The sequence below is a fragment of the Castanea sativa genome, chromosome 1 (assembly GCF_040712315.1).
Source record: "Castanea sativa cultivar Marrone di Chiusa Pesio chromosome 1, ASM4071231v1".
NCBI classification, from domain to species: domain Eukaryota; kingdom Viridiplantae; phylum Streptophyta; class Magnoliopsida; order Fagales; family Fagaceae; genus Castanea; species Castanea sativa.
This window is the reverse complement of record NC_134013.1, coordinates 65,649,868-65,664,764: the sequence shown is the minus strand read 5'-3', so window position 1 is coordinate 65,664,764 and position 14,897 is coordinate 65,649,868.

Genomic DNA, 14,897 nt, shown 5'->3' with positions numbered 1-14,897 from the left:
CCCGAAATCACTTTGCCTACCCGTGGTTTACAAAGTGTCATTTTACCCACCTGAGGTATGTTTCGTTTGTTTTCCGTAACCCACCTCTGTTAAATTCAGGGGTAAATAGGTATTTTTGCTCAAATTTTATGTCTTTCTTTTCTCAAAACAAAAAATAGCACAAAAATGAAAGAGTAACAAGATCAAAAGGGAGGGTTTTGTGAAAATAACGAAGAACGGGTACAAGTTGATCATGAAGGGTGACTTGGTTTTCCTGTGGAAGTTAAGAATCAGTGCTAATATAACCTCGTTGTACCCGCGTCTGAAACGTCCCAAACTCGGTGGCTCTGACTTTGCTAAAATCCCAAGAGAGTGTGGCGTGGAGACGTGAATATTAGTCACGTTTGCTGAGTCCAAGGTTGACTTCAAAGCTTTCACGGCGGGCAAAAGGTGATCGATCAAGGTGTCATTTTCTGTGGCGAGGATTTCGTGACCAACGACGATGAGATTGATTTTGGTTTATGGGTGAAATGGGAGGATGTTATTGGCTACCCAGGACTTGGCGGCGGGGAGTTCAGCTACGGCTGGAACGTTGCTGTTTTCGATGGTGACAGTGACAGTGACAGAGATGGTGTTGGTGAAGGCTTTGAGGATGTTAGGGTTGGTGTCCAAGATCTTGATGCGATGATGGGTTGGGTTTCCAGGAAGTGGGTATGTACACTGTGATATCATGGATCTGGGTATGTACATTGTGATATCAAGCCTATGAATGTTCTGTTTGTGAATGTGAGTGCTAGTACTACTGTTGTTGCTCATTTTGTGGCCAAGATTGCTGATCTTGGGTTGGCCAAGATTGCTGATCTTGGGTTGGCCAAGAGGTCATGGCGGAGGAAGAAGATGAGGATGGACTTGAGAGGCACTGCTTTGTATATGGCACCTGAGTGTTTGATTGAGTGTGTGCAAGAGCCTCACATATGGGTTGTGATTTGGGTTTTGGGATTTGGTTGTGGTTGTGGTTAATCTGAGATTATAGCTTGGTTATGGTGGATAGCTAGGAACTGAATAGCTAGGAACTAATCTAGGTTTGAGATTTAACCTTTATATTATGCGCAAGTTGTTTTCTTTCTTTCAGTACCTTTATATTATGTGCAGGTTGTAGATATAAGTTTTAGCATTCAACCTCAATTATTTCTGTCTTCTAGTCAATGAAACCCAGAACAATACCATAAAAAAGTAGATCTAGTGGCGTTATTGGCTTTTTGCTTGACATTAAGACAGAAAAGGTCGAAATAAAGTAGAAAAGGTTTGTTGGCACTAAAAATTTCATGGTGGTGTGATTGGCTTATTGCAAAGTGCTCAGATTTATTGTTTTTTTTTTTTTGTTTGATTTATTACAGTTTTGTAATTGTTGTTTGGAGTTTTGAATATATTAATTTTTACGTAACCCTCCCTTTTTGATGGTTTTTTCTTGTTTTTGTATGTGTTTTTTGTTTTGGGAGGAAAAAGACATAAAAAGCTTGCAAAAATACCTATTTATCCTTGATTTTAACAAAGGTGGGTTACGGAAAACAAACAGAACATACCTCAGGTGGGTAAAGTGATACTTTTTAAACCATGGGTAGGCAAAGTGATTTCGGGCCAAATCAGAGGTGAGTTTACTGTAATTACCCCTAGAAAAATGATAGAAGAGACAAATAGCCCTCACTTTAGACCCATTTTTGGCGTTGGAATTTGCTACTGAGTTAGGAATTACACATGCTGTTTTGGAAGGTGATTCCTAGATGTTGGTTCAAGCTTTGAAGAGTGGATGTGTTGATTTGTCTCCTTGTGGTTTACTTTTGGATGATGTTCGGTATAGATCTAGTTTTTTTTACTGAATTGCATTACTCTCATATAAAGAGAGAAGGCAACAAGGTAGCTCCTTGTCTAAGCTCGACTTGCTGTTAATGTACCAGGTTTTTTAGTTTGATAAAGGATGTTCCGTCTTAGTCTTTTTTTTTGTGCTCAATGCTGATTTAGCCGGTGTTTCTAAATCTTAATGCATTGTCCTTTTTCTCAAAAAAAAAAGAAAAAAGACCTATTTAATTGTAAGAAACCATAGTGAAATTAAAATAGGAAAAATTTGAATAAAAATCAACCACATGAGGCTTAATGACCAATTATAATTAGATGGATATTAATTCCTCAAAAAGATGTCCTAGTTAACCAAACAAAAGGATCAAATTTTTAGCAAGTTTGACTGTAAGTTAGGATTCTAGCAAATACACTTAACAAAGGAGTCTAGAGCTTTAACAACATTTAGCACTCCTAGAGGACATTATCATTGGATTGTAATGCCCTTTGGACTTAATATAGCTCCTCAAGTTTTTCAAAGATTGGGAAGTTAAGATTGAAACTCCGTGTAGATCAAAGAAGACTGAAGTTTTTGCATCATCATTTTTTAGTTTTTTCTCCTCCTGGTAGGAGCGTTTCTTCTCACAAAGTGTGAGTTTCCCTTTCTCTCCTCTTTTCATCACCATTTTGGAAAGGGTAAGAGTCTTTCTTTGCATTGCTACGTGCTTCCATATCCATATTGAAGCTTAGTCATCAGACATCAATATGGAATCGGAGGTACTTGAACGTATTCAGAGTATGAAGCTAACAACGGAAGAAGACGAGGTCATGGCAATTCGGCCAGTGAGGAGAGACAAAATACTGGAGGAATTCTTACTAAGCCTAATAAGACGTTTCCTCATGTCAAATACCATCAATATTAGGGCAGCAAAGAACTTGATAAGGGCTATGTGGAAACTAGGGAATGATTTGAAGATAGTAGAGGTGGGCGATGGGCTCCTCCAGTTCCAGTTTTCTTTGGAAAGTCAGCTAATGTGGGTTTGGAACGATAGTCCATGATGTTTCGACAACCATCTTCTAGCCCTTCGATGTTGGGAAAAAGGAATAATCATCAAGTCCATTACTTTTACTCACCAACCCTTCTGGATTCAAGTATGGGGCTTGCCGTTTAACTTAATGACTGAAGAGGCAAGGAGCGATATAAGCAACGGCATTGGGAAGCTAGTAGAGGTGGACTGCAAAGCCTTCCAAATTGAGCAATCTCGTTCCCTCCGGCTTCGCATGGAAGTTCCGTTGAACAAGCCACTTCATTGAGGTGATCCAGTGATCAGTCCCGAAGGTGATGAGGTTCGTGTGGCTTTCAGGTACGAGCGTCTAGTTGGGTGGTGTTTCAAATGTGGTATGATTGGCCATGACCATAAGAAGTGCTTATCACCTAGCACCAACAAACTTGGAGAGAAACCGTATTGGGAGTGGCTAAAAGCAGGTACTCAGGTGTGACAGGATGGGATGAATGGAGGACAGATATAGTCACGAGGGGAATAGGGGCCAGCATCGGTGAAGAATCAAACTGAAGACTCGGTAACCCCAGTGGCGGAATCGAGCGATGCAATGAAACCCGACACCAAAAAAACCAATTCCTAGTTTGATATGGCTCAACAACCCGATATGGACAGCTTGAGAAATCCAGAGCACTAGATACATTCCAAAAACACATTAAAAGCTCAATTAGTGCACCACAGCTAGATGGACATAATGACTCGGTTACAAAAATATCCCATTCAATATTGAAATTAAGTGAGGCCGAGAATCATGGTGCGGAATTATTTTCAGTATCACCAAAACCCTAACACCATGCCCACGTGAACAAAGAAAAGATACACCATCCAAACCTATATGGACCAGAATGGTATGCATTCCCGATACAGCATGCATGGATGTTTTGAAGCCTCAGAAAACAGTGGGTGCCAAGCGACAGTATGACTCTAATGAACATGGAGACCAAAAATAGAATGAAGAGGGAAGCAAGCGGTCCAAGATTGTGGAGGACACTTTACAAACCATATTACCAATGGTGGAGGCTGATGCTCAACCCCGCCAAACATAATGATTGTCTTAAGCTAGATCTACCAGGGGCTTGGGAACCGCCGGACAATTTAGGTTCTCGCCAAGCTGGTGAGGCAAAAAGCTCCCATAATTTTATTTCTCATGGAAACAAAGTTGTCTGTTCGTGAGATGGAACCTATTAAGACTAAGTTGTGCTACCCCTCCATGTTAGTTGTATCTAGTGAAGGCAGAAAGGGAGGTTTGGCCTTGTTATAGGTTGCCAAGGTGGTTGTTGACACACAAACTTACTCCCCAAACCATATAGACACCAATATCTGTACACCAAACTCATCTTAATGGAGGTTAACTGAGATTTATGGACATCCAAAAGAGGAGCGAAAGGCTGAAACTTGGGGGCTTATGTGACACCTCCGTGCACATGGGACATTACCATAGGTATGTCTAGGTGATTTTAATGAGATTTTGTCTTCTGACGAAAAAAATAGCGGCAATACTAGACAAGTAACACCTATGCTAGCATTTTGGCACACTCTTCTTCAATGTAGGCTAGTTGATTTTGGTTTCAAGGTCTATCGGTTCACTTGGAGGAACGGTCAGTATAGGGCAACGTTTGTGGAGGAGAGATTGGATAGGTTTGCTGCTACATTAGAGTGGAGAAAGATGTTTCATAGAGCCACAGTGCACCATCTTGCCGTGCCTTATTTCGATCATGACTCAATATTATTGGACATGGCTCTAGCAAACTAGCCTCAATACCGACGTCACCAAATCCAACGCTTTAAGGTGAAGTGGGTGACACATCCCGAATGCGAAAACATAATTTAGGAGTCATGGAGTTAAGCACAACCACGTGGTAGTCACATGTATTACCTCTTTGAGAAAATAAAAAAATGCAGGTTGGATCTAATAGCATGGAGTAGGCAGACATTTGGTAACACTAGAACCATGTTAGATGCCAAGCAGGGAGAGTTGGCTGCCTTGGTGCATGAAGGCTTTGGGCAGAATGTGGAAAGAATAAATGGGGTGAAAAAGGTGATAAGGGAGCTATTACATCATGTGGAAGTATTTTGGCGATAAAGATCAAGGTTTATTTGGCTACCGGCGGGAGATAAAAACACAAAATTTTTCCACCAAATGGCAAGTCAAAGAAGAAGGAAGAACAATATAGAGAGGCTGCATGATAATGATGAAGTATGGCAAACAGGAGGGGATAAAGTAGCCAACATTGCAGAGGAATACTGTAAAAATTTATTCACTTCCTTAAACAGTTTGGAAATGGAAAGGGTGATTGAGTCAGTGGACCATGTGGTGACGGAGTAAATGGCACAATCATTGGTTCATTCTTACACAAAAGAAGAAGTAAGGACTGCTCTCTTTCAGATGCACCTATCTAAATCACAGGGACTTGATGGTATGTCACCTTTCTTTTTTCAAAAATTCTGGCATATTGTTGGGCATTATGTTACTGCTGTTGTATCATCTTTTTTACACTCAGGAAGATATTGATCGAAAATGAATTTTACACGTATTGTACACATCCCAAAAAAATGATCCAAAATATATTACGGAATTCCACCCCATCAGCTTGGGTAATATTGTATCAAGGATCATTTCTGAGGTCTTTGCAAACCAAATAAAATGTATCTTACCCAATGTAATATCTACCTCTCAAATTGCTTTTGTTCCTGATAGAAGTATAACAGATAATACCACAGTTGCTTTTGAATTGTTGCACCGTATGAGGAACAGGAGAAAAGGAAGAATAGGTCATATGTCAGTGAAGCTCGACATCAGCAAGGCATATAACAGAGTAGAGTGGGAGTTCCTCCGAAGGATCATGCTCAAAATTAGCCTCCCAAATTGTAAGGTTGAAATTTATCAACCATTGTGTTGGCTTTATTCCGTGCCAATTTACTTGTAATTCAGCACTTAGAAACCCTGTATTTAGGTGGGATTCATGTAAGGGTAGTGTGTGAGAAGGTATGAAGAAATACTCAAGAATGTGCAGTGAAGCAGAAACTCGCGGGTGGCTTGCAACTTGCAAGTCGCTAGATGATGCACACAAGTGAAGCGTGCAGAGAAGTTGAACAGTCATGCCAGCTGGAGCACTACAGGACAAAAAGTCCAATCTGGCCATTCTGTTTGCTCGCGGCTTGAACTCGCGACTCAGTCAAACCGCGAGGCTAAGCCGCTAGCCAGCCATGTTTGGAAAAATCTTACTCTTCGCATTCCTTTCTCACCCCAATATAAATACCCTTTATACCCACGAAATGTCGAGAGCTTCTAGAGAGAATTTTGAAAGAGAAACCTTAGAGAAAAACAAGATTGACTCATCCACAATCTTCACATAGAGACTCTTCAAATTCCTCTACTCTCTTCCTTTCCATTGTTACATCCTTGAGAGGTCCATTACCAAAACCTTTTTTCACCATACTCATATCTGTGAGAAGACTGTTTGGTGCTTTGGGAAGCAGTTAGGAAGGGACCAATTTCATATTGGTTGATGCTATGGGTTATAGCGGAATTCGGTAAGTTAAAGAAGAAATAGGTTAAGCGCAACCTCGTTGGAGTAGGAGCTTGGAGGGTTTAGGTATACTGGGTAGATTTGGCTTGGAGGGTCTTCTGTTATCCATGTATCCCAACTACATTCTTTAGTGGATTATTGACCGCTTGGAGGGCGGCGGAGAGGTTTTACACCGAGGGTTTAAGTTTACTCTTTGATAACACATCGTTATGTTGTCCTTGTGTTTGCATCTCTCTTCCCTAAATCTTTGCCATTTAATTTCTGCTGTAGATGTGATTTTATTTGGTTTAGATTATGTTATCAATCCTGTTTTAGCTTATTTACATTTTTCGCACGTACATTGTTTGTCTATAAGCTTGAATTGGTAATTTGTTATATAGGGGTCTAAACGTTCAAAGGTGTTTTACACGTTTTTTGAACTTTCAATTGGTATCAGAGCAGGTGTACTCTTTGGGAGAGAAAACGGAGGACTCGAAAGTTGTACGAAAAATTCTTCGTTCATTGCCAGAGAGCTTTCGCGCAAAGGTGACTGCAATTGAGGAGAGTAAGGACCTTGATGAAATCAAAATCCAAGAGCTGATTGGCTCTCTCCAAACATATGAGCTTTCATTGCCAAATCAAAGAAAGAGCAAATCACTTGCTCTTAAGACAATAAATGAAAGGGTAGAATCACATGACTCATCGGATGAGGATATAGTCGAAAAGGATGTAGCTTACATTGCAAAGAATTTTTGCAAATTCCCGAAATTCAAGAACAGTGGGAAGTTTGGTGATACAGGAAAATTCATAAGTTCCTGGAAAGGGAAAAAGGACTTCAAAAAGAAAGACGAGAAGGAGTCCCAATCTACCCAAGGAGTCACTTGTTTTGAATGTAATGGGCACGACCATTTCAAAAAGGAATGTCCAAATTATTTGAGATCGAAAGGGAAGGCTAATGCCGCCACTTTCAGTGACTCAGATTCTTCCACCTCTGATTCGGAGGATAGCTGTGATGAAGAAGGGAATTTATCGGCGTTCATGACTATTGCTCATGCTAAGTCTTTGGAGGACTTGAATTTGCTTGTGCAAGAGCTTGGGGAGCATAGTGATGAGGAATCCATGGGTATTGTAGAAGAATTGGATGCTGAAGAAGATGAAGATACAGCTGGTCTTCGAGAGAACTACAATTCACTCCTTGAGAAGTCAGGAGAGTATGCAAAGGTGGCCAAGGCGACTGTAAAGAAGATGAAGAAAGCAGAGGAGGACTATCGAAGTCTCTTAGTGAGATACAAGGAGGCCAAGTGTGAGATTGAGACACTAAATGGCGAACTAACCGAAGCTTACTCCAAGGTGAAATTCCTTGAGAGTGACGTGGTTCAAGCAAATGCCAAAATAGAGCGCGTATCCACAAAAAGGCTCAATGATGTCCTTTCCTTTCAAAAAACTTTTTCTGACAAAACCGGATTAGGATACACTGGAGAAAGTAGCTCAAATGTGAATACCTCCAAAGAAGTGAAGTTTGTGAAGGCCAAAGAGTCTGTTGTAGTTGCCCCTATTGTGGAGAAGGAAAAAGTTGAGAAGAAGAAGAATGTGGCTGACCAGCGGGTGTTGAACAAGTCCCACAATCAATCTGTGGTCAGGTCTGAAGCCAGAGCAAAATCTCTTCCACGATCGCAAAGAGGTCTTAGAATGAACCATGTGTGTCATCACTGCGAACTTCAAGGGCACACCCGACCAAATTGTCATAAGCTGAGAGCATTAAGGAATGTTAGTGATCAAAGGTCAAGAGGACCAAGAAACGACAAGACAACTTGGGCTGTTGAACCATCAAGAGGTTGAAATGGTGATCTCGGAATGATAGACGTGATGAGGATGATTAGTGCATTCACCAACTGCTTGGAAAGCTTCACAAGAAGGTTTGAAAGTTTTAACTCTCGTACCCAATCCTATAGGGATATCACCCCAAACGCATGTTACGTGTGGGTGAAAAAGGGTACTCATGCATAAGCATTACAACATATCCATGTATCAATTCTTCCTATGTCGTGTGAATATGCTTGTTTGTATGTTTATTGGTTGTTTGCTTGTTTTCACTTTAAATGTTTTCACATTGCTGTTTTTTATCAATCTTTTCTTGTTTTTTTTTGTGTCAAAAATCCAAAAACACATAAAAAGAAAAAAATCCTAAAAGTTTGATCGTCTTTGTTGAGTTATGTCTCAAAACATGTTTTGCATTGTACTTTTGTACTAATGGCCTTGTGCATCTACGAGCATAGCTTGTTCCCTATGCACTCATTTCATTGTGGGAGAAATCTTGTCATCTATGTGACTGTTGTAAATAGATCTTCGAACTTGTCATGAATGATTAGTGAATAGTTTTGTCGATCTTGAGACATGCATAGACTTGTGCCTATATATCTTCTCACTCATTTATTTATTGTTTTTGCTTACAAGAGCTCATCAAATATAAATCTCCAAATGAAAACAGATATTGAGCTGCAAAAGCCTGTCGCACATACTAGTATTTGACTAGGAAAAAGGGAAAGCGACCTTTATAAATTTGTATGATGCCTAAAAAGCCAAAGGCTGTCTCATCAATTGAAAATATCAAAATTTCTGGCATCGATCTCACAATGAGATGTATTGATTCAAAAAGATCAATTGATATGAAGTATATGGAGTCAAATGAAAAGCTTCACCCTTATGCTATCAAGTTTTGTGGGAAGTCATATCTGCATACTTCTATAATTAAGATGGGTCACATTATCTGGTGCTAATTGTGTATGCCTTGGTTGAATTGATCATTGAAACTTCACATTAGACTAAAGACTATCTCATCTTTGATACCCACACACATCACACAAGCCTATGATCAATGAATGCCATATTCATTTGCGTGATTGTACTTGATTAAATGTGTTTTCACATGCTCAATCTATATTGTTCAAACACAAAAATTTTTTTAGTGTTTTAAGTTGTTTTTAGAAAGTATTTTTGTTCTTTCAAAAATGTCAAAATTTTTTAAAAAAAACAGTGTTGCCTTGTTTTGGCGACTCAGTCGCGGGTTGGTCCAGTCGCAAGCTCATACAGAGATTTCTCGTGACTCACTGGTGGGTAAATGTCCCAGTCGTTAAAAATAATTAGAATATTTTTCAAAATTTGGGTATTTATGCTTTTCGCGACTCAGAGTGACGACTTGTTCGCGGGTGGAAGGTCTAGTCGCGAGGGGTACACAGAGATTTTCGCGAATTACTTCGTGACTTCCTCACAGGTAGAACTTCCAGTTGTGAAAAAGACTTAAACAAAATTTTCAAAATTTTGTCTTTAAGTGCTTTGACGACTGAGACTGGCGACTTGTGCGCAACTTGAATCAGTCGCGAAAAAACGCATGTTTTGCGTTTTTGGACAGTTTTTTTTAAAAAAAACTTTTCGATTTTTCCCTTGAACTTTTGTGTCTGCTCATTGCATTCCCCATTAACACCTCCCTCAAACTCACCGTGTTTCTCACATAAACCCACCATTAATATTCACCATCTCAACTTCATCTCTCAAGAAAAGGTATGGGTTTTCTTAATATCTTCTAGTATTTCCTGTTTATAACTTGCGTTTTCTTGATTTCTGATTTGTTGTCGTGTTTTGGGATGGGTTTGCTCTGTTGGGTTTGCTGAAAGGGTGTTGTTGATTCTAGTGTTTTGTTGCTTCATTCACTTGATTACTTGTCGAACTCTTTGTTATGTATGATGACTGTGTTGCTTTGTGCATATCATTCTCATGGTAGAATGTCACAATGACAGATATTTGCGACTTTGTGACTGTGTATTCATCATTGCGGAGCATCTGTTACATGATTTAGTATACATTGTTTTAGTGTTGCTTATTCTCACATACTACTGACTTGGTTCATGTACTATGTTTAAGAGATATCTCTGTCTAAATTTCAATGAGTCTTCATTTTTTTTATCTTGAATCTAATCAAGTGGATGTTTGTGTCATGTGTTTGTGCCCTTGGATCTTTGTTGTGTGTTTGTACTTTTGCAGATGTCTTGCCAATCTTCTAAAGGAAAAGATATTGTAACTGATATTTCATCATCCCCTATTGCTAAACAAACTCGTCTCTCATCTTAGTTGTCTAAAGTCTCGAACAGTGAGAGGTTCAAAACTCCTCTCGATTCACAGACTCACTCAAGCATTTTTGAAGATGCTTCTCCTATTATGGAACGAGTGGTAAAGTTTGACTCTTTGGGGACAACTTTTATCCCTAGAATCTTTGAAGCTAAAGATTGGGCTGATCTGTTCGGGAATTTGAAGACCCGATGGATGAGTTGGTGAAGGAATTCTTCTCAAACGCCAATTACGTTGGAGTTGAGTTGAAATGCTAGGTAAGAGGAAAAGAGTTCTTCATCAATCTGAACTACATAGTCAAGGTCCTTCACATCACTAGACCTGAGAATGTTGACCTCACCCCTTATGATGATAGAACTCCTAAGGTTCAAGACATTCTGCAAGTTCTTGGGCCTGATCACGAAGTCTCCAGTAAAGGCTCATCTATAATCATTGCAAAGTTTGCACCTGAGTTGACCACACTGAAGCTGATCATGTTCTCCAACCTCTACCCGTTGTCCAACACTGCTTTCATCAATCTTGGAAGAGCTCAATTCCTATGTGATCTTATTACAGGAGTCCTAATTGATATCTGTGCCCACATCTTCCAGACCATTAGGAAGACCGCAGCTCGACCTGCAGCACGAGCATGTATTTCGTTTTGTAGTCTCATCATGAAGATCATACTTCTCGAAGGTGTCAATCCCCTATTAGATGGAAATTGTTGACTCGTCCTCGACCAATATCCATGATAACTTTCCAAGCTAGCAAGAGTCATTCCTCTAGAACACCAAAGAGTGAAAACATATCTCATGCTACTCCATCTGCTCATAGGTCAGATACACCTATGCATACCGTGACTACCTCTCTTGTCACCCCCGAGTTACAGCCGACTAGCAATCAGCCAATACAGTCTGGTCCTCAAGCTGATAGATTGGGTCCCTTGTTTGAAAGTCTTCACATGCGCCTTGCCGGAATTGAAAGACATATCTATTCCACCAACAATCAAGTCCAATTGCGCCTCACAACCGTGGAGAATCAGCTAGATGCTATTCAGCAAAAGCTAGAGGACAACCTTTAGCTATTCGTGCCAAAAAGGGGGAGAGCAACACAAAGGGAAGTGTGCATAGTAAAAGGGGGAGTTATGTGCTCAAGAGGAGAAAGCTAACTTATACACTCAATACACTCACTCATCACATACCTTTGGGCATTTTTTTGGGTTTGCTAAATACTTTGTTATATATTTTGATGGTTTATACTCAAGGATCATATTTATATATTTAAGATAGTTTTTTAGTTTTTATGCATGCTCTCATCTGTACCCATGTTGCTTTTGTAAGCTTTTAGGGTTTGTTTCCTATGCTTTGTAGGCTTTTGTGGTTTGTACCATGCTTATGTAGCCTTTATGTTTTGTTCCTATGCTTTGTAGCTTATGTACTTGATGTTTTGCTATGCACTGCTTTTAGTACATCACTCTTGTACCCTAGTAGGATCTTGTTCTTAGATGCATATACTTCATGTATTGTGCATTGGTTGAGTGTTGGACATGCAAATGATTCTTTGCATTTAAGCTTAATAGCTTGCATGTCCGGATGTACATTCCAAATGCGAATGAGCATTGTGGTCACTATTTTATAGTGATTGCCTGTATGGTCAAGCTTTGGTCTATTACTTTACTCCATTGTGCTTGATCGCATTGTGCTTACCTCATATGCATTACAAGTTTTCTTGCATGCAATGATCATATTCAGGAGATACTTGTTCTTATGATTCAAGAGCTACACAAATTCTAGAGTTAAGTGTGATTGAGTTTTGTTCAACTGTTTCCAACTCACACGTTAAGTCTAGAGTTTGTTTTAGGGTTTTGTCACGGAATAGCCAAAGGGAGAGATTGTGAGGTTGAAATTTATCAACCATTGTGTTGGCTTTATTCCGTGCCAATTTGCTTGTAATTCAGCACTTAGAAACCTTGTATTTAGGTGGGATTCATGTAAGGGTAATGTGTGAGAGAGTGTGAAGAAATGCTTAAGAATGTGCAGTGAAGCAGGGACTCGCGGTTGGATCGCGACTTGTAAGTCGCCAGATGATGCACACGAGTGAAGTGTGCAGAGAAGTTGAATAGTTACACCAACTTGAGCACTACAAGACAAAAAGTCCAGTCTGGCCATTCTGTTTGCTCACGGCTTGAACTCGCGACTCAGTCAAGTCGCGAGGCCAAGCCGCCAGCCAGCCCTATTTGGAAAAATCTGACTCTTCGCATTCATTTCTCACACCAGTATAAATACCCTTATACCCACGAAATATAGAAAGCTTTCAGAGAGAATTTTGAGAGAGAAACCCTAGAGAAAAACAAGATTGACTCATCCACAATCTTCACATAGAAACTCTTCAAATTCCTCTACTCTCTTCCTTTCCATTGTTACATCCTTGAAAGATCCATTACCAAAACCTTTTCTCACCATACTCATATCTGTGAGAAAGCTGTTTGATGCTTTGGGAAGTAGTTAAGAAGGGACCAATTTCATATTGGTTGATGCTATGGGCTATAGCGGAATCCGATAAGCTAAAGAAGAAATAGGTTCGGCGCAACCTCGTTGGAGTAGGAGCTTGGAGGGCTTAGGTACACTGGGTAGATTAGGCTTGGAGGGTCTTTTATTGTCCATGTATCCCAACTATATTCTTTAGTGGATTATTGACCACTTGGAGGGCGGTAGAGAGGTTTTACGCCGAGGGCTTCGGTTTCCTTTTTGATAACACATCGTTGTGTTGTCCTTGTGTTTGCATCTCTTTTCCCTAAATTTTTGCCATTTAATTTCTGCTGTGGATGTGATTTTATTTAGTTTAGATTATGTTATCAATTCTGTTTTAGCTTATTTACATTTTCTGCACGTACATTGTTTGTTTATAAGCTTGAATTGGTAATTTGTTATTTGGGGGTCTAAACGTTCAAAGGTGTTTTACACGCTTTTTGAACTTTCACAAATCAATGGGTCCACCTAGCTATGGAAACAGTGTGCACCGCCTCCTACTTCATTCTCATCAACGATGAACCTACTGGTTTCATCACCCCCTCTCGTGGCATTAAGCAAGGAGACGCCTTGTCTCCTTATCTGTTCCTACTATGTGCGAAAGGCCTCTCCTTCCTTATCCAAAAAGCCATAGAAAACCATCACTTGAAGGGTGTGGTATCCTGCAATGGAGGGGTTAAGATCTCACACCTATTATTTGTGGATGACAACCTACTATTTTGTGAGGCAAGAACTAGGGAATGCTAAAACCTGCTAGATATTCTAGCATTGTATGAGGGTGCCTCCGGACAAGCTATCAATAGGCAGAAAACGACACTTTTTTTCAGCCCCAATACCAACCAAAGAGTGAAGCACGCAATTCAAAATATGTTGGGGGCACAAATTATGGCCAATTGTAAAAGATACCTTGAACTACCATTGATGGGGGGCAAATCAAAGGTGAACACCTTTAGGGAGATCTAAGAGCAGGTAACAAAAAGGGTGATAGGATGGAAAGAGAATCACATCTCAAAGGTAGGAAAGTAGGTGTTGATCAAAACTGTAGCACATTTACTCCATGAGCATGTTCAAGTTCCCAAAAAAAATTTGTGATGACATCAACTCGGACGTAGCAAAGTATTGGTGGGGGCAAACTCGAAATGAAAGAAAGATCCATTGGATCAATTGGGGCAAGCTATGCAAACTTAAAGACAAAGGGGGGAATGGGATTTAGGGATATTCATGCCTTTAACTTAGCCATGTTAGCTAGGCAAGTATGGAGGCTGATACAAGGAGAAAATTCTCTATTTTTCAGAGTGTATAAGGCTTGATATTTGCCTAATATTTCATTTATGGAGGCTAAACTAAGGTACAACCCTTCTTTTGTTTGGCGTAGTCTGTTGGAAGCTAGGGAATTGATCAGGGCAGGTACGACATGGAAAGTGGGAGATGGGCAGAGTATTGAAGTTACTGACCATAGGTGGCTAACCCACCCACCTCAATTCAGACCTGATGCAAATACAAACATGAAAGTGGCCGACCTTATTAACTATAGCACTAGGCAATTAAACAAACCACTACTCCACACCACGTTCCTACAATCCACCATGGAGGATATTCAAAGTATCAAGCTTGGTGAGGAGCATGAGAAAGACAAGCTGAGCTAGAAGGAGAATAAGAACGGATGCTTCTCGGTGAGAATAGCTTATCGAGTTGCACTTCAACTCAAACAACAAGAGAATGTTGAATAGTCCACTGCTAGAGAAGATAAAATTTTTTGGAACAAGATGTGGCAGCTCCTTATATCCCCTAAGGTTCGAAATTTCGTGTGGCGAGCATGCTCCAATATACTCCCAACATCTGTAAATCTATGCCAACGAAGGATATCGGTGGACTCTACCTGCATT